Source organism: Elgaria multicarinata, chromosome 10 (assembly GCF_023053635.1).
Source record: "Elgaria multicarinata webbii isolate HBS135686 ecotype San Diego chromosome 10, rElgMul1.1.pri, whole genome shotgun sequence".
Classification (NCBI taxonomy): Eukaryota; Metazoa; Chordata; class Lepidosauria; order Squamata; family Anguidae; genus Elgaria; species Elgaria multicarinata.
In genome coordinates this window covers 44,445,686-44,466,727 of record NC_086180.1, presented here as the reverse complement: position 1 = coordinate 44,466,727, position 21,042 = coordinate 44,445,686, and positions in this window count along the sequence as shown.

Here is a 21,042-nt window from a genome sequence, read left to right as displayed (position 1 = left end):
TACACTAACCTTCAAACACTTTCCTTTTTCGCTACATTTCAATTTCTCCTCTTCTTCACTTCTGCTATTCACATACTTTACTCTTCTTCAAATCAACTTCACTTCAAATCAACTTCTTTTCAAAACAACCAAAACAACCTTTTTAAAAGTCTTTCAAACTATCTCTTCTGCACAGCCTTCTCTCTCTCTCTCTCTCTCTCTCTCTCTCTCTTTCAGACATTTCTCTTATCCACTTTTAACAACATACTTTTCCTTTCTCTCATTTTGGCAAAACGGTTGGCAAAACTATTTGTACAAGGACTTGAGCTTTTCAACTCAGGCAGTGAATCTTCAAAGCTATGGAAGACATTTCTTCCATGAAAATGGGGTTCTACATTTTCTAATTATCTGAGGTTTGTGAAAGACAAAATACACAAAGTCTTCAAAATCTAAAACAAAAACTTTAACTGAAAATAAAACTGCTTATCTCTAGCTGCTAAGCATAGGAGAAGCAAAAAAACACTAGGGAGGAGAAGGAAAACAAAAACTTCAAATTTCTTTCACTTGGGCCGGGTGGAAAACACAAACTGACAATTTTTTTTCCTTTCACTTTAACACAACACCAACTTTTCTGTAATTCACATTCCAACACTAAAGGGCGATCCTTTGAGAGGTACATTTACTCAATTACATTTCTATGTTTGCAAATTGATTCCAATGACACAGCTGAAATTAACTTTGGATCAAGTTCAAAAAAAAATCCACAAGGGGCAATCTAACATAAAAAAGACATCCATTCACAGTCACAAACATTTTTAACTCATTGTTACACTGTTACAGTTTCAAACTCTCCTTTTTCAATTTCAATGAAAGCTTCCCAAAGACAACAACTTTAACCAAAGGGCTCGGGGACTCTTTTCCAATACGAACTATAAGCTTCCCATTTCTGAGGTCAATTGTGAACACCCACTCCCTCCATTTCCCGTCAGGGTCCATGGGATTAAAGGTTTCACTCACCAAATAGCCGTCTCCCGTCTTCGCCCTTTCTAATCACGTCTGATTGCAAATTGTTGTTGCCTGTTCCCTTCCATCTGTCGGGTGGAGTCGATTTTGTAACCTTGGCTCGAATGGTCCCGTCAATTCGGTCTCCATGTCTGCACAGTGCATGTTAACCTACTTGAGGCAAGAGAAATCTCTCTTGGCGATCGCTTCTCAATCTAGGCTCCACTGGCAGGCATGAATCCATCTTGGGGTAGATCCAAGTCAGGCGCCATTTGTTAGATCAATGTTCTTTTCACCCAAGGACGAGATCCAAACAGCCCTTAAGCACGACTCCACCATTCCAGCGACAGAGGGTTCAAAAGCGCTTTATTGATTAGTAATCAAGGCCTGGTCTCTTCAAAGGGAGCAATCAGACAAAAGACATAGGGAATATGGTACAGTATTAAAGCTTTCAAGGGGCAGGGCCCAGTAGCAGCATTAACCAATCAGAACATAACACTGAGGCATAGCTAATTATGCTAAACAGTCCTGTAAACAATACCTTTGGCCTGACAGTAAGTTACAGAGAGTTAACTTCGACACAGACAGCTGGAGCCAGGACTCTTGTTTATATTAGTAATCAAGGATGCAAGGACGCACACAAGGAGACATTCTCATACAGGGCATTATGACATTTTGCTTGGTGTGCAATGGAGATTTTACAGTTTCCTGTTAAAAATGGAGGTGGTTCTGCTAACAGCTTTATTAAGGAAAGAAAGAAAGAAGAGAGAGAGAGATCAAGATCAAAAATCTTTAAATGTTGTTCATTCCACTATATCACACACACACTTCAATTAATTTATTATTATTATTATTATTATTATTATTATTATTATTTATTTATTTATATAGCACCATCAATGTACATGGTGCTGTACAGAGTAAAACAATAAATAGCAAGACCCTGCTGCATAGGCTTACATTCTAATAAAATCATAATAAAACAATAAGGAGGGGAAGAGAATGCACCAAACAGGCAGTATAAAAGTCAGAGCAAAATCAAGTTTTAAAAGCTTTAGGAAAAAGAAAAGTTTTTAGCTGAGCTTTAAAAGCTGCGATTGAACTTGTAGTTCTCAAATGTTCTGGAAGAGCATTCCAGGCGTAAGGGGCAGCTGAAGAAAATGGACGAAGCCGAGCAAGGGAAGTAGAGACCCTTGGGCAGGCGAGAAACATGGCATCAGAGGAGCGAAGAGCACGAGCGGGGCAATAGTGTGAGATGAAAGAGGAAAGATAGGAAGGAGCTAGACAGTGAAAAGCTTTGTAGGTCAACAGGAGAAGTTTATATTGGATTCTGAAGCGAATTGGAAGCCAATGAAGAGATTTCAGAAGTGGAGTAACATGGTCAGAGCGGTGAGCCAAGAAGATGATCTTAGCAGCAGAGTGGTGAACAGAAACCAATGGACTGATGTGAGAAGAAGGAAGGCCAGTGAGAAGAAGGTTGCAGTAGTCCAACCGAGAAATAACCAATGCATGAACAAGAGTCTTGGCAGAAGAGACAGACAAAAATGATTGAATCCTGGCAATATTATACAGGAAAAAACGACAGGATTTAGCTACTGCCTCAATATGAGGAATAAAGGAGAGCGAGGAATCAAATATAAAGCCAAGACTACGAGCTTCCTTGACTGGAGTAAGTGTAACATCATTGGCATACAGATGATATTGGAGGCCATGAGATTGAATAAGATTACCCAAGGGCAACATGTATAAAGAAAACAACAGCGGGCCAAGCACCAAGCCTTGCGGAACCCCTACTGAAAGGGGAAAAGAAGAAGACGAGCTGCCATTAGCCAACATTCTGAAAGAGCGACCCGCTAGATAGGAGGCAAACCAGTTATAGACAGAGCCACAAAATCTGAGGTCATGAAGGGAATCTAAAAGAAGATCGTGATCAACCGTGTCAAAGGCTGCAGTTAAATATCTTGATCCTTGTTTTAGAGAAATGTATCCTCCTTTTAAGTATAGTATATCGTTGATTAAATTTCATTAACTTGCTACTGCATTTCAATTCAGCTTATTTCACTCTGTTCACGTACCCAAGGTCAGGTGCTGAAACACAGATCTCAGTCTATTTCATGCTGTTACAGGCTATTGCCCTCCTTTTTAAAAAATGAGTGAGGGAAGTCAGGAGGTAGGTCATGAGATGGAGCATCTTCTGCAGGGAATAATCCATACAAAGATGTGAATCCTGCATGGCCAGTTGCTTAACCTTTCTGACTGTACAATAACTTGCTTGTAAGCATTTGCAGAAGGGAAATGATGTTACAGCACCTTAGCAGGAACCACAAAAAGCTACCACATCTTTCTGAATGCTCTGATGTTATTGAGATGCTAGTATGGGCCTTCTAAATGCTGCATAGTCCAGGCCCCATTCAGTAGAATGATTAGAAGGGACCCCAAACACAGTAGGGCTGGCTTACCACATTTTGAAGTGTGAAGAATTACAAATATACATTCTAAAGGTCATTTGGTCTATAAAATTACCTGACTGGACAACTGGTCACCACACTTAGCCCCCCACTTCTGAACTTTACATGGGGGATAAATTTGTTTGGCTTATGTTTTAATGTGAACATACCAAATTAAACACTTACGAACCAATATGCAGCTTGAAACTCAGTTATTCAAATTTTACACTTTCCCAAATTTTGCAGTCTAATCAAAAGATTTGTAAACTGGAGAAAAGTGCATGGAAACATGCACATATTGATGACAATGATGTCAAAAATCCATTATTTTAGGAAAATTGCACACAAAAATGTGAATGTTAGGTAAAAATTCCATTGGAATTATTGGAAAAAATGTGCACATAAATTTGTACACATTTTCAAGCACACCTTTTCCTCAAAGTTTGGGACAAGGAGAGGAAGAGGATTATGTACATCACCTTGTGTTTCTTGGAAGAAAATAGGTGGGATATAAATGCAATAATTAAATAAATATTTCACCTTCACAGGATTGATTCAGATAATGCTTCTAGTACACTGAAGTGTACACTGAAAAAGTACACTGAAGTGATCTGTGTTGCTGGTTTCTCATGTTGAAAATGTTGGAGTGATTTACCACAAACATGGATCATGGACCAGCATGTTTAAAGTTTGCAAGGAGGATAGGGAGGTCTGTGCTCAGGATGAAGCACTAGGATGACTATTTCACAAATGGCAGATGACCACTTCACAGCTGATTGCTTCAACCCACTTTCTGATCTACCAGAAGAACTGGGTAAATTGGTTCTCTGAAGGTGACATTTCCAGGCCTGAATGACAAAATATGGTAGGGATTTAAGAGGACTTGTGACTTTGCATCCTAATGCTTGCAGTGCTAGACTTTGGTAGCCCTATTACTCTTCTGAAAGCAGAGCAGACGAATGTAATTTCTATTTAAATGGAGTTTGGATTCTTTATAGAAAAATCAATAGTCCTACAATGGCAAGAGGTTGATAACTGTCAGCTGCAGTTTTATGGTGATGCTTCTTGGGGTTCTGCTTCCTGGTCATTTGCAGCAGCTTCTTGTGATCTATTTGCCACTGCCAACAAACCTAAATCTTTTACAGTGGAGCCATTAACTCCGACCAGACAAATCAGAACTGATGGAGGCCTAGTTAGTTTGTTGACTCTTTAAATGGTTGCACTGGTCCATTCCTCCTGATACAAGTTTGTGGTATTGCAATATGTTTTGGGGAAGGCAGGTGCACTTATGATCCTAGAACCTAAAGTGGAAGGCCACAGTTCTAGAAGAGCTTGGATGGACCACATTTTTGCCAATATTCAGTCCTCCACTCCACATCACTAAATACCTGATTAATAGTATTAATAAGAAATAGAAGAAATAAGTATGCTGGGACTCTTACAGAATGGGTTTAAATATTTTCAAAAACGTTAAGTCTCTAGTGTTTCTATAAAAGTCTTCCTGTTTGTTGTTTATTCGTTCAGTCGTTTCCGACTCTTCGTGACTTCATGGACCAGCTCACGCCAGAGCTTTCTGTCAGCCGTTGCCACCCCCAGCTCCCCCAAGGTCAAGTCGGTCACCTCCAGAATATCATCCATCCATCTTGCCCTTGGTCGGCCCCTCTTCCTTTTGCCTTCCACTTTCCCTAGCATCAGCCTCTTCTCCAAGGTATCCTGTCTTCTCATTATGTGGCCAAAGTACTTCAGTTTTGCCTTTAATACCATTCCCTCAAGTGAGCAGTCTGGCTTTATTTCCTGGAGTATGGACTGGTTTGATCTTCTTGCAGTCCACGGCACTCTCAGAATTTTCCTCCAACACCACAGTTCAAAAGCATCTATCTTCCTTCGCTCAGCCTTCCTTATGGTCCAGCTCTCGCAGCCATAGGTTACTACGGGGAATACCATTGCTTTAACTATGCGGACCTTTGTTGTCAGTGTGGTGTCTCTGCTCTTAACTATTTTATCAAGGTTTGTCATTGCTCTCCTCCTGGCTGCAGTCAGCGTCTGCAGTAATCTTTGTGCCCAGAAATACAAAGTCTGTCACTGCCTCCACGTTTTCTCCGTCTATTTGCCAGTTATCAATCAAGCTGGTTGCCATAATCTTGGTTTTTTTGAGGTTTAACTGCAACCCGGCTTTTGCACTTTCTTCTTTCACCTTTGTCATAAGGCTCCTCAGCCTATTACTTAGTTTTTAGATATTTCCGGGGAGGAAAGACTGGGTTGCAATAGTTAAACATCGACCGTGTTCAGACGACACTGTGGTTAAGCATTCAGAGCTCAACATTATGGCTTAGGGTGTCATGTGAACCATTCCGACATAACCACAGTTTAAACACGCTCACTAACCATTTGCTGCAAATGGGCTAGTGGCTTAACCCTGGCGTAGTGTGTTGTCTGAACAGGCCCATCTTGTATTAAACATTTTATTCATTATTCTAAAAGAAAATATTTCATAATCCAAAACTGTTCAATTTTTCCATTTTCTTCCAGAAAAAAAAAAAAGTCCTTAGAAACACACACACACATGGTTTTTTCTGCCTACTCCCCTGGGCTCATATCTATATAATACATTGCAATTGTCTAAATGGGAAGCTACTTGAGCACTGATGATTTTGGCCAAACTATCTCCATCCAGGTAAGATCATGGCTGGTGCATCAGGTGCTTCAATTTGTGTTGTACCCTACCTCGATCCAGAGGGAGAGGCAGGTAACAAATAAAATTATTATTATTATTATTATTATTATTATTATTATTATTATTAGTATTAGTATTAGTATTAGTATTTTATTTATTCAAGTCAGAGGGACTACTTCAGCCAGTATTGGATCAATAAGCAGCCCTGCCCCCCAGAGTGTGAACCTGATCCTCAAGGGGGAGTGCAGTCCCATCTAGAATAGGCTGAACACGATTTACCCAGTGGATAACCCACCAGCCAACAGTACTTCTATCTTGTCTGGATTGAGTCTCAGTTTATTTCCCCTCATCCAGTCTATTACTGTACCCAAACACTGGTTCAAGACAGCCACAGCCACAGCCACACCTGTATCTGATATGAGAAAGGGAGAGAGAGAGAGAGAGAGAGAGAGAGAGAGAGAATGGTCTCCAATTTCCTACCCATAACAAAGCTTGTAATAGAAACTGAAATTCTTAACTGTAACATCTAAACTAATCCTAGAGCCTTTTAATTAACAGCAAATTTCCACTTGTAGAATTGAACCGTACATAGAGATGGGGACGGCTTGCCTTTCAGGCTCAAGTAGAGCTACATCATCTTGTCAATCAGTCCCACCTTAACCCAAAGAAGTATTTAGAGTCTTTCTCCAGAATTCCTTCTATTGTTTTACAATGTAACCTTATTGACTTAATAATAATGACTGCAATCAGTTAGTTTATTCAAATCCCATGAACCTTAGTGGAACCTAATCTGCCGTCAGTAGATACATGTACTGCTTCTATCCTGTTTTGTACCCCAAGGAAATCATAAACATAAAATACCTGTAGGAATGTTTTATGCATGATACCATTTCCAGGTCATTGGAGTCAACAATACCTCACAAAGTAAAGTTCGCTACACCCACAAGAATGGATCTAAGTGACTCCACAGTGTTCTGAACATAAAACAACATACTGTGTTATTAACTCTCTCTCTCTTTAGTTAACAGTGTGATGAGTTATGTATTACCTTTAACAGACAAATCTTACAGAACATGCAAAGATAGCACATGCTACTCGAGCAGCCAATGCACAATCACAACATTTCACAAATACATGAGCTGCTGTGATTTTTCTGCTATTGTGATGACCACAGAGATGACACCTGCCTCTTTTCTTGGCTCTAGTAATGGCAGGCTGTACCTGTTTTGTGGCTGCCTCTCTTGGCAATCCAGGCAAGTTGGCTGTATTTCTAGACTGAACCCAGGATTTGATCAACTCTAGATCCAGGTTTACTAGGGAGAGATGTTTACTCCATCACGGGATGTTTATCTTCCATATACTGTAGGCATTTAAGCAGGCAATGTGTACTGCATTTGAAAACACACATAGAATCATAGAATAGTAAGAGTTGGAAGGGGCCTCTAAGGCCATCGAGTCCAACCCCCTGCTCAATGCAGGAATTCACCTTAAAGCATCCCTGACAGTTTGGTCATGCATTTGGAAGTGCAGGTGGTCACAGATATCAACACTATATTTAGTTTTATTATAATAAATGAAATAAGACTTGGATTTGTAGTTTGCGATGGATATGTTGTTATGCATTGAAGAAAGGAGAATCAGGTTATGGTCCTATGCACACTTGATTCAGATGGATTTACTTCTGAGTGAACATGCATAGAACTGTACTCTATTTCACTTAATGCCATGTTGTTTTTACAAGAAATATTACAAGTGATAGCATTTTTAGTGCATTTTCACAATGTGCTAGTGTTCAACTGCCAAGCACTAGCCAAGATGTCATCAGTGCAACAGTTTGTGTAGTGCAACACACTACTTGTAAGAAGAGCTGTGCTAGTCCAGCATTCTGCTGCCACAGTGGACAACCAGATGCTTATAGGAAGCTCACAAACACCATTCTGTTCATGTTCCTTAGCAACTAGAAATCAGAGGCATATGACCATGGACACAGGATACTTCTATGTACTTTTTTTTTGGCAAAGTTTTTGACTAATAGAGCAAAGATGTCGCAGGAAGTAAAGCTGGCTGTTTCATAGAAGTTGGCATCCAGGCTTTGAAGGATGCATAATTTTGCAATCAATAGGGAAGGACGATGGACTTTCAGATTTGCACTCACAGTTCAAGTCCACCTGTACCTTTTGTATGTGTGGTGTATGTGTGATCTGTGTGCACAGGAAGACAGAAAAAAAGGGGTGTGACAAGACAAACTTGCATAATCATGGAAAGCATGCCAGAACCGTGCTATGACAGTGGATTGAAAAACATTCCAGAAGGACTCTTTAAACTGATAATGAAAAAAAAGAAGCCCTCAGCCTGAGGAATCATTTCACTGTGTGATAATTGTATAGGAGCTGCTGCATGCTGATTGGCCAAGAAGAGTCACTTCAAGCACAATAAGAAGATAATCAATTATGTTACTAGCTTTTGTTTCGGCAAAGGTATTTAGATTTCAGCCAGCTGGTTAACGGCCTTAGGGCCACCTGCTTGACTGAAACATAGAAAATTTATCTCCCTCTCTCCCCACAAATGAAACAGGAGTATATTGACTTGTGTGATAATTTGGGGTGGTGGTGGTGGTGATGATTAAATTTGGTCTCTTAGGCTCTAGCTGAAATTCAATTCAGATGACTGCTTATCTTTTCTTGTGCTGCAAAACAACTTTCTGTGCTGTCATCACTAATGTGAAAGAGCCATCAGCAGTGGGGACATTAACAAAGCACAGAACGCCTGGCTTCTTCTCTGTTTGTCCTGGCTCTAGGCGGCTGAATCATGACGGGGATTCAGAGCACAGGCCCTGACCAGGTGATCTTCTTCCCAGCCACAAATATGCAGTTATTCCACGTTTGTTTGGGGGCATCCAGACATCCCCCCCACCCCTCCAATGGAGCACTTCTGTTCAAGAGCTATTCTATTTTCCCTGGACTCAAATCATAATGTTCTCTCTTGTGAAACTGTGCTTTTCTTTTCTAGCACATCTGTCTGGTTTATTGTGAGTACTGTGTAGAATGTGATTGTGTGAGTGTGATGGACGCATATTGGAGAACACTTGGGACATCAATCATAAGCACATTTCAAATGTTCAAAGTACTTCACATATCTCTATCAGCCTTAGAAGAACCCTGTATGGTAGTATGTTGTTATTATTAGATTCATTCATTCATTCCAGCCTTCCCCAATCTGGTGCCCTCCAGGTATGTTGGACCACAACTACCACAACCCCCTAGCCATGGAAGCTGTAGTCATCTGGAGGGCATTATTCTATTTTTTTAAAAAAACTTTCCTGCTTTACCACCAAAAATGGCATTCATGACTGAAATATTGACAAGAAACAAATTTATCACCCCTTGGGGTGTCTTCATGGCACTGTTTTGCTGCTCCTTCCTTTTAAAACCCTGTGGTACCACTGCTGCAGGGAGGGGGCAGAAAATTGCCATGGCAGGAGGAAGCACAGGGTTTTTGGCAGCCATTTGGCTTGGTGGGCCAATCCCCTGCTCTTCCGGCAACGTATCAGCAGTCACCATCCGTTCCAGAACACCCCTATCTTGACGCTGAAGTGAGGTCACATGGTGGAAGGACCAGGGTGACCTCACTTCAAAGCAAAAAGTCAGGGTAAGTCCCCAACTTTTTAAAGTTGCAGCTTTGGGGAAAAGTCCTTTGGTGGCTGCGAGTTGGTGGCTGCATTATATAAGTGACGCAGTGCTGCCGTGCAGTCACCACAGGGCAAATAGAGCATATAGACAGCCTTCCTGTTATGTTTGTGCATGAATGTATGTTACTTTAAAAACATTTTACTAAATGTTTTAGATCAGCTGAGTGCTTCCTTGTTGTATCACTTGAGTACAGGAGCACGAACATAGTCATAGGCTAGATCTACACCAAGCAGGATAAAACACTTTGAAAACGATTTGAAAACTGTATTTGGAATTTGTTCTGTGCCATAACAGTTGTCAATACCGTTATAAAACATTTTAAAGCAGTAGTGTAGATCCTGCCCTATATACACAAAAGTGACAGACAACAGCTATGACAGATGACTTGATAATTCATTCATTTCATGCAAATTGTGAGAAATTACATTCTCATGGCTTTCAGCACCCTAATTCCAGGTGGACCCCACTACCCCCAGACTAGCTTGGATGAACTTCTACTTGCCCTCCTTACATTTTGCATGGGAGAGAATGTACCTGAGTCCAAGCCATAGAATAAAATCAAGGTGAAACGAAGTTGTTGGTCACTGTTAGTCCTGGGTGCTTTTTAATCTTGCATAGCTTTTGAAGTTAATCTTCATTTTTTAGGACAGCAAGTAATATTTCCAGTTTATTGACCAGCAGTCTAGCCTTCTTTTTATGCCTGCCTTGAAGCCCAGTTCACATTTTCTTTTTGTCTGTTGCCTGACAGGCGTCGTTGGACTAAGAATGACGGATGTCGCTGTTTCCACATCAGAGAAAAACCCTACGATTCAATCTCAAGATTGTCATGATGAGACAGGATAAATTTCCTGCCTTCACCTCATCACAATTTGCAGTACCAAAGTGAATCAATTTCATACCATGCACTGCTGTTGTTGCAGTCCTTTGCCACAGGAATAAGATCACATCACAGGGAAAATAATATAGATTATATCAAATGCCTCACTAAGCCTATAAGGCTAAACCTATTACACAGTGTGTTTACATTAATGTGGCAGAATGGGAAAGAGATGCTACCCAGCTGGAAGCAGTTACGCCTTGCTTCCTTTGCAAAATCTTTTAAATATTTAGGGCCTGTCTCTTAGGCCTTAGCTAGACCTACCTGATAATCCAGGATGGAGGAGGGAAGATCTTGCATTATGATTAACATGAGATCCCTCTTCCGTTTACATGTGAGGTGTGACAACGTCACGAAGAGAGGCGTTGCGCCCGCCATTTTTTATTTTTAAAGGAGACGGAGCACACGAACGGTCGTGCGCAAAGGTAAGTTTTTTTTAAATTTTAACTTAATTTCCCCACTCCCACCACCCTACCCCTGATGGGCATAGCGCTCCCGGCTCCGCTTGAGTAATCGCGTGGAGCTGGGTCAAGCCATGGCAACGGGCCACATGTTCCGTGGTCTTGGGCTCAGCCTGGGACTGCAGAAAAAGTGGGCTCAAAGTGGAGGGTGGGATCCTAGGGCAAGGGAGGGATGATCCCTCCCTGATCCTGGGATCCCCTGTGCGTCATGTGGATGCACAGGGACGATCCCGGGGTTCGCCCCAGAATTTCGCCCGGTCTAGCTAAGGCCTGAATGAATGGGTAAGATGAGTGGGATTTTCATATACTGGATCAAAGCATTCTTATTTAATCCAGAGTATAGTCAAAAGTGTTTTAGAGTAGAAACAGGTGCACACTTTCTAGCCTTGCTCCGCAGGAGAGTCTACAGGCAGGCTTTTTCTTTATTCTTAATGGAACCAGCAGATTCTCAAGTAGACCTTCCTGGAACATTATGCCTTGTGAGTGGCTGAGACTAGTGTGCCCAATAGTAGTAAAAGAAGGTTTCATTCTCTTAATGCAAGTGGATGAATGTAATAGTGACTACAGCAATGGGATGCCATTCTAGCATAACTGTCCATAACCTCCATTATTGACAACTGTAGTGGTTATTTGGAGTGGGCTTTTAATGGATTGGGAACCGTTGACTGAGAAACCATTCATGTGGTACAATCAGATAGCAGAGTTGCTACATGTCTCTGTATCTGTTGACTGTAAGGGATGTGATCGGTGCTTAATTGAAATACATAATTGATTCCTCATTAATCAAAAAAGGAAAAATCAGACAGGGTCAGCTTGAAGCAAGTAGACCTAAGCTTCATGCTTACAGAGGGTTCAGGGACAATGATTTATCAATTGAGGTACAATGTCATACCTGTCCCTGCTAAGAGAACAACATACATTAGATCACTCTTCAGTGTTAACACACTTCATCCCTTTATTAAAAGATTAAAATAACAGAAAGTGAATTTCTAATTAAAGCTGGAACTACTGTTCCTGTGACATACGTTGGAAGATTATACAATGGTTGAGCTACATGTTTACTGTTCATTTGGGATCATAAAGAATTCTGACAGACAGAAACAACTTGGTGGTGAAAATAGAGAATTGCTATAGGGGGGAAAACTCATTGTCAGTTTTCACCAGCTAAAATCTGAAATGTTGTAATGATGATTTCTTTTGTGCAGCTGCAATCACGCACTAAGGAATTGGTTGTTAATGATCTTGGCTGTGATGGGTCTGTAGTTAGAACAGACACAAGGTTTGATTTTTCTACTCTCTTTATAGCCTGAGCCTTCAGTGATCTGTCTATAAAGATAACATAAAATAATACCAGTTCAGAATTGGCAGCCCTCAGAGCAGCTTTAAATGCTTGTAGCAAGCTCAAGGTGCAGGAAACTAATCCAGATCCTTTTGTGTTAAAATATATATTCAACCAGCTGGGCTAAGCTTAAAGGACAGCAAATAACATGTAGCTATTAACTTGTAAAGAAGGCATATGTGTGTTTGTGTGTACCTCTGTATGTGATCACACACCTATGAAAGTCATGCGGATATTTTATAAGTCAGTTTGACTATGATGGAAGCAAGGCAGGGTAGAAGAATGCCTCAGAAAAAGTCAGAGGAAAATGGATCTTTTAAAATCGTCTTCATTTCTTAACAATTTGGCTGTGTGCTGACCACATGCCTCCTTTCATCTCTGCTTCAAGCATCTAGCCATTTTATTTCTTCACTTTCCTTGTCCTGATCCCCACCTCCACCCCGCCCGATCGCTTTGTGCCTGTCCTTGCATTCCTTGCTCTGGACAAGTTCATTTGTTATCAGCCCTGCCTACAGAATATACATTGAGAAGCTGTGATTAGTAGGCTTCCATGGGTAAAAAGACACTTGGCTCGACACATGATGGAGATACATCAGTTTCCCACCCACCTCTTGACAACTGTAAATCTCTGTAGGAAGAACATTTTGTGAGTAGCAGCTCTGAGAGGTATGAGTGGCAGACAAGCTTCACAGATCTTTGCCACCCCCAAGTCTCAGACTAGTATCTTAACATGTGAAAACAATAACTTAGTCTATCTGAACATGGATTTTAAGAACATAAATAGAGAAAAGAAATAGTGGAAGCAATTCCATTATCTCATTTTAATCTAAACCTCATACCCTGGCATATACCTGTTAATTTCACTTGGACTGTTCTAGTGTAAGTTAGGTTTTAGTTTGCAGCAGCCTTTAGTTTATAGCAGCTGCAGGCACCACTGTCATGGTTCTTATAATATGAGAGTAGGGGTGTGTTCCACTCCGTTTTGGATCCCCAAATCCGAAGTGGAGTGAGCCGGGCCGGGCCGGACCTCCTAAACCCGGTTCTGGAGCGAGTTGGGGTCCGGATCGACCCAAAGCAGATCAAAGCGGTCCTAATCAATTTGGACTGTTCTGAAGCTTCGGAGGCAGGTAAGTGGGGAAGGGGGGAGGGGGCTTACCTGTGTCCACCGTCTGCTGCCACCACCATGCTTGTGTCCGGCGGTTTCAACTGCCGTTGGACACATAAGCCCGGAAGTAGGTCGCTGCCTACTTCCAGCCTTAGGTGGCAGTGGCAGTTGAAGCCGCTGCATGGACCGCGGCAGCGCTGAAGCCAGGTAAGTGGGGAGTGGGGAGGGGGGCTTACCTGGCTTCATCACTGCCGCGGTCTGTGCAGCGATGGTGGCGGAGCCAGATAAGGGGGGGAAGGGGGCTTATTCGGATGCCATTTTGTCCCCCTTTCCCCACTTACCTGCCTCTGCTGTCCGCTGTGGAGGCAGGTAAGTGGGGAAGGGGGGGCAAAATGGCATCCAAATATCAATCAGGACCTCTGGATCTCGCTCCAGATCCGAAGTGGGTTGGGGGGGGGTCTGGATCGACCTGAACCTGTTTGGGCCCTATCCGGAAGGTCTGGATCGGAATACAAAGCTGCTTGGGGGGGGCGTGCACAGCCCTATATGAGAGTACACTACAAGTCCCATTTACTCCACCACACCACTCTTATAATTATTTTCCTTGTCTCCACTCATGTGATGTGCTTCCTACCTGGGCCTGGGCCCCAACAATTGTCACTATTATAAACCGTTATAAAACAGTAGTGTAGATCCTGCCCTGTTTTGCCCTAGCTCCACCCATGGATGCCTCTTCTATCATCCAGGACAGCAAAATGAAACTTCCACATTCAGAGGAAAGTAAACCCATGAGTACCAGAAGCTGGGGTCAAAGAGGAGAATGCTGTTGTCCTCGTGACCCACTTATAAAGGTGGTTAGACTGGTGAGTACAAGGGAGAGGGCCTTTTCAGTGGTGAATCCACACTTCTGGAATCAGCTTCAGTCAGGGTCTGTAAGGACCCCTTCTTTGCAGGAAGGCTCTAAAGACCCATCTGTTCTCGCTGACCTCTCCATTGTCTGTGGGCTCCACCTTTTATTGGTGTTTTCCATTTTTATAGCATTTTTATTGAATAGTCATTCATTCATTCATTTTCTATTTGCTTTGCAAAGGTTTGCATTGTTTTTACCTTGTACACTGCCTTGCAAGGGTTCTATCCTTAAAGGTGACCTTAAATCATTTTAATTAAAAATAAATAAAATCATAAATAAATGTTTTTTGGAGGCATCTGACTGGCTTCTGTCCCCTGCAATCATGTCTTCATCCCAAAACATTAATTTCCTTCCCAGATCTCACCCAAATTAATTTTCCCTTCAGTTATTTCCCCTCCAAATTCATTCTACTTTCCATGATCCCACTCCAAAAAATGTACTCAAATTAATTCCCCCATCCAAAAATGCATCCCCATATTCTGCAATTAATTTCTCAATTCTGCTCTTTCCAAAGAACATGTTTTAATCAGTCTCTCTCATTATCTAGCTGTCGCCTATTCACAGGGCTAGCCCTTTCATGAGGTGGGGTGAATTCATTGCCTCAGGTGGTAGATCTCGAAGGGCGGCAGAGGGAGGATGGCTACTCTAGTGAGCTGCACTGCCCTCTCTCCTGCTGTGGGGGAATAGCTCTCCAGAGCAGTAGGCCAATGCCATGCTCTGAGCAGGTAGTCAGTGGCATCTGAGAGCCAGGTGCCCAGCCATGCCTACCCTTTATTCCCACCCTTGTAGCAGGGAGCAGAGAACTTCCTTGCTATAGTGGTAAGTCAAGTGTCCAGCCATTATCATGATGCTGATAATATTTATTCTACCAGAAACAATGGAACCCTCCTGGATCTCTGGAGGAAAAAGACACAGCGGCATCCTTTATCTTCTTTATTTCACCTATGATTGAAATTAATTTTAAAAAATGAAAATGTGTGTGCTTAGAGTATTTATTTTTTCCCTTTGGGTTGGCAAACAGTTGTTCTTTGCTCTAACAGAGTGGTCTTCAACTGGTGGGTCATGACCCAAAAGTGGATTGCGAGATCAGACCAGATGGGTCATGGCAAATCTATTGCTGTCATGTTGGGCAATTGTGAAATTGTGGAAGTGGGTCCCATGTTGCAGGTTGGGAGTCCAAACTGGGTCTCGGGTCTTGACCATTTGAAGACCACTGCTCTAACATATCTAGAATGTAGAAGTAGTTGTGAAATATGGAACAGACGGTGGCGATGGCAGCAGTGGTGGTGGAGAATACTCATTGTGAACCAGGAGCTCCATCACACCTGAACGTTTGCCCTTGTTATTATCCCCCTCCATTTACTTAGCATTTGAAAGCCTTATGTTTCATTCATCTTCACACCTCTTCTTGGAATAGCTGTTTCCCCCCACCCCGCAGATCTCATTTGTACCTCCCCTTACAATCTATTGGTTGTTCACAAGGACACCTCACTCTGCCACGCCCCCTCCCTTTCATCAGTGATGCTGCCCTCCCTCAGAACATCGGATTGAGTACGATGGGATAAAAATACACATAGAGGGTTGAGCACATTGCTGGAAAAAATGTTCCTTCCCCACAGTTGGAAACCTCACAAAGAGAGGGGAACAGGCGAGATCAGGGCAGGACATGGACGGCGTCATCTGAGTCCTTTGTATGCAGCTCACCATGACAGCAGGCTATAACACTGGTGTGATGGAGCTTTAATGCACATGGCCATCTAAAAGAAGGCCCAGTAAGTTACGGTTAAATTATTTAGCTGCATCAGTGTTCAAGTGTTCGAAAGAAATGCTGAAAAGGCCCAGCTGATTTTGTCTAATGTGAAGAGGTGTAGGAGTGCTCTTTGACCCAGTTCTGCTTTTTGCGAAGCGAGTGGTTGCAGTTGCTAGGAGTGTTTTAAGCCAGCTTTGAAAGGATTTAACACTGTGTTTTCAGATTTTCTTTGCTTAGCAAAAGTACAGAGGTCTCATTGCAGAAGCAAGCTAGACTGGGACAAAATTAAAAGCCACTGTGTGACCCAAATGTATGATGGCAACTTTAAAAAGGTTTCTTGACCTTGTGAACTAAAAATACATCCAACTTGACCGGCAAGGTGAAGGGTGTTTGGGGGTGGAGGAAGAGGGTTTCCCCCTTAATTGTTATAGCCTTTCCCATAGTTTACCACATACTGGGCTTGTGTGCGTTCTCTCCTTCTGCTTTATAGTCTTGTCAAGCATGCTGCAGGAAAAAGAAATAATAGAATGCAAACATAAAATCGACACAGGGTAGCAGTCTATAAAAATATCTACAGAGATTTGCAGATCCTCTCAGGGACATCTGTAAGTTTCACCAAGAGGATATTTATGATAAAATTTCAAAGATGACAAGAAAGACAAGGTTTGGACAAAACTGAAGATGTACAGGCACATCAGTGAGTGCTATGAATGCTTCCAGAACTCTTGCTGCTGGACTTTAGTGAGGTTCATAGTAGAGCTAAAAACAGTGTTCAAAACATACAGCACTGGCTTTCAGCCCAATCCGAAACATGACAAGCAAGTCCTCCGAGTTCAACAATGATCTGGTTTGTTCAAAATTCTAGCCCATGGTTTATTTAACCCATGTTTGTTGCCCTACCCAGATCTGGCAGAAAATCAAATGAACTATGGTTGGTTTTCTCAATTTCGGGGTTGTTTGTTTGTTTCCCTCCTCCTTTCCCTGCTCCCTCTCTGTATCCCAAATGCCTTTGCAGTGCTGTAAGAATGGCATTTTTTTAAAACGACTGCCTCTATAGCCTGGTGAAACAACACATGAACAATCCACCATTATGGCTTCACATGTTACAACACACCATTGTATAAACAACCCAAAGTTCACATCCCAATAACAAACCATGTTTTTTCTTTCTGGGCTGTACATCTGGAGGACACCAGATTGGAGAAGGCTGGTCTGGGCACTAAGAACTTAAGAAGAGTCCTGCTGGATAGACCAAAGGTCCTCTAGTTCAGAACACTAGTTCCCACAGTGGTGAACCAGATGCCCCAAGGAAGCTCACAATCAAGGAATAAACGTAACATCTTTTTCCTGCTATGGCTGAGCAGCAACTGGTATTCAGTGTATAACACTCTGTTTCTGGAGGTTCCATGTAGCCATGATAGCTAATAGCCATTGAAAGATCTATTTTCCATGAATTTGTCCAATCTCTTTTGAAAGCCCTCTAAGCAAGCAGCCAACTCCACATCTCGTTGGTGTGGATTTCATAAACTAATTATTTAGCAATGGATGTGAAGGAGTACTTTGAGTTTCAAAATAACATGTTTAAAATGCAAACTGTTTGAACAGTGGAAACAGGGCTGACAGCCCTTTTTATTTATGGTACGAGATGATAATAAAGTTATGAATATGAAACTACAATTCATTGCTTCTTTCTCCATGATATTCTATGAATTTTGAATATTCATATCTAAGAGTAGGATAATAGAGGATGTTAACTCCTTAACTGTGTAACATCCCAATTAGAATGTCTAAATTGCAGTGAAATACTTGTTTGTCTGAAAAAAACCCCAAACCAGATAAGTATCTTTTCTTTTCTTTTTTCTGGAGGGCTGAGATATTTAACCAGACAATGGCATCTGTTTTTATCCTTATAATCAAAATATGTTAGGAAAACTAATTTGTTTTTTCTTTTATATCTGAGAGGTAATTCATCTGCAATGATTGAAATGATCACATATGCAGACGGAGAACTCATTTCCCATAAAATTAATGGTCCTTTTGTGTTACGTTAACACCCATAGATGACATGAAGATGGGATACAAAAGGGAACTTAGGCTTCAGGCTCTTATCAGAAAGGTGTTTTGTGATGGATTAATGGAATATCATACATTATCAGATAATAAGTGTGATAATTGTTCTTATTTATCACTAGGCTAACATGGCCGATTCTCCTGTCATGCTTTCATTCGAAGCATCCCTGAGGATTCAACATGTAACAAATGCAGCCAAAAGGTCATTTCAACAATTTTTAGTCATAATAGCATACTGATTATCTTCTAATTGAAAAATGTAAACTAGAGACATGTGAGGTAATGGAGGTGACCTCTCTATTGGAAGTAGAATGGAGGGAGGCAGTATGTGTCCTTTATCCTACAACAGAAAACAACACCATGTTCCATAATATCTCTTGATACTTTATATTTTGTTTCAATATAAACAGAACACTTTCCCCCTTTTTTGTTAAACAGCAGATAATGCTATGGTTTGTTGATGTTTAGGCCTGAAGAAGGAAATGGGATGCTTTGGTCCAAAACATCAGCTGGTGAAATTAAGGATTCCACTGTTTAAATACCAGATGATGATCTGTCCCTTTATGGGTAATGGCTTGGTTATAATTCTACCATACATTAATATTTGATAGTTGGTAACTCCTCTAGGTGACTTTCCATATTCTCCAGTAGTGGTTGGTGAGGTAGCACATCTTCCCTTACTTTCTGAAGTCCTGCCTAGTCTTTGAAGTCAACCACTGTACCTTTTGAGCTAGGCAATGATGTCATAGCCCAAAAGGTCTGGAGTTATGTCTCTGTGGTGGCACCCACCTCATGGAATACCCTACTCTATGCAGTGACACCTTTGGAATAAATTCCCATTGGCGGTCCGCCATGCACCATCATTGCAAGCTTTTATGGAGGCCTTGAAAACATTTTATTATACCATGGCCATGTATTATGCCATGTTTTATTCTAACTTTGCTGTGCCAGATTTCAGAATCTAGAACAGCCTCTTGCTTCCTGTGTGGAGCCTCTTGCTTCAAGTTGCTGGAGAACATGGGTGGGAGGGTGCTGTTGCACCATGACCTTTCTTTCTTTCTTTCTTTCTTTCTTTCTTTCTTTCTTTCTTTCTTATCCTGCCTTTTTTCCTCCAAGGAACCCAAGGTGGCATACATAATCCTCCTCCTTTCCATGGTCCCTGGTTGACAGCTGGTTGGCCACTGTGTGAAGAGAGTGCTGGACTAGATGGACCCTTGGTCTGATACAGCATGGGACTTCTTATGTTATCACCTGGTGCCCTCCACATGTAGAATCATGGATTTGTAGAGTTGGAAGGGACCTATAAAGCCACTGAGTCCACCCCCTGCTCAGTGCAGGAATCTATCTTAAAGCATCCCTGACAGATGGCTTTCCAGCTTCATCTTGAATAAATCTAGTGTGGGAAGAGCCCATGACCTCCCTAGGTAATGATTTCCCTAGATAGACTATTCCAGGCCAGCCTGGTGAATGACAATGGGTTCTGCGTTTGCTCACAAGTTTGTTGTTTGGGCGGGGACATAGAAGCGTCTACATACAAAGGTGCTTTTATGTAGCCTTCTCTAACCTGGGGCCATCCAGATGTTTAGAACTTCAACTAGCATAGGGAGTTGTGGTCCAATACTTCTGGGAAAGGCTGAGATAAATGATAGATCCCTATCCCTGCTTTTTATGTTAATGTAGATGGGTACTGTCACACCTACTTTGAAAGCCAAATGTGAAGGTATTTCCAAACAAAGCACTCCTAGCACTATGCAGCTGCTCCCCTCCTTTATGGATTTTGTTGTGGGAAAGAAAGAAAAAGGATAAAAGATGTGGTGGGAAAATAAGAAGGGATACAACTGGAAGACATTATCGTCTGGAACCCCCCATAACGTTCTGGGCATGAAGAAGGGTAATTGCACAATAAAAAGCCTTGTCTGGAAGCACCCTCAGGCTATGGCTAGAGACACCTGGATTCAAATCCCTGCTCAGGCATGAAGCCCACTGGGTCACCTTGGGCCAATCACTGCCCCTCAGCTTAACCTACCTTACTGGCTTGTTGTGAAGATAAAAGCGAGTGAGGTGAGCGAGAGAGGAAGGATGGGATATACATGAAACAAATAATACATATAAAGACAATTAGAACCTTTGACTCAACAGACAAAGCTAATGTACGAGATCTATGCTGTCCCATTAGACCTATTTGATCTTTGACTTCTTATTAAAAGAAACCCAGAAGGACCCAGGACTGCTATGCCTGCCTGCTTGACTTTGTGGAGTGAAGTTAGCAGATATAGTCTTGCTGAATATGTTTCATATCAGATAAATATTTGAAGGGCATAGGCTTGGTTCGTATGTACAAAAATGTAAATAAATAAGAAGGAAGGAAGGAAAAAGAGTGACCTTACTAGCCTCAGTCCCTAAGCTCTTCTACTGGTTTTTACTTCAATAAATACTTCTTTTCCCCCTCCACAACACTCTCAATCTTTCATCAAAGAGAACTCCAGGACACTCCCAATGGGTTTACACAGATCATGCTGTTCTCTCTTTTTTCTTTCATGGAACCAGTCTTTGTGATTCTCTTTCTTTAATTCCTTTATCCTCAGGTTGCTACCATGGGCCACTTGGATTACATAGTGGTGGCTCCAGATATTCCACAAAGTCCTTGCTTGTTCTCGCCCTGCAGTGCTTACACTCTGAAGAAATGATGTGATGAAAGAAAATTGAAAGGCACCGTTAGGCAATCCTGAGGCAGGCTTG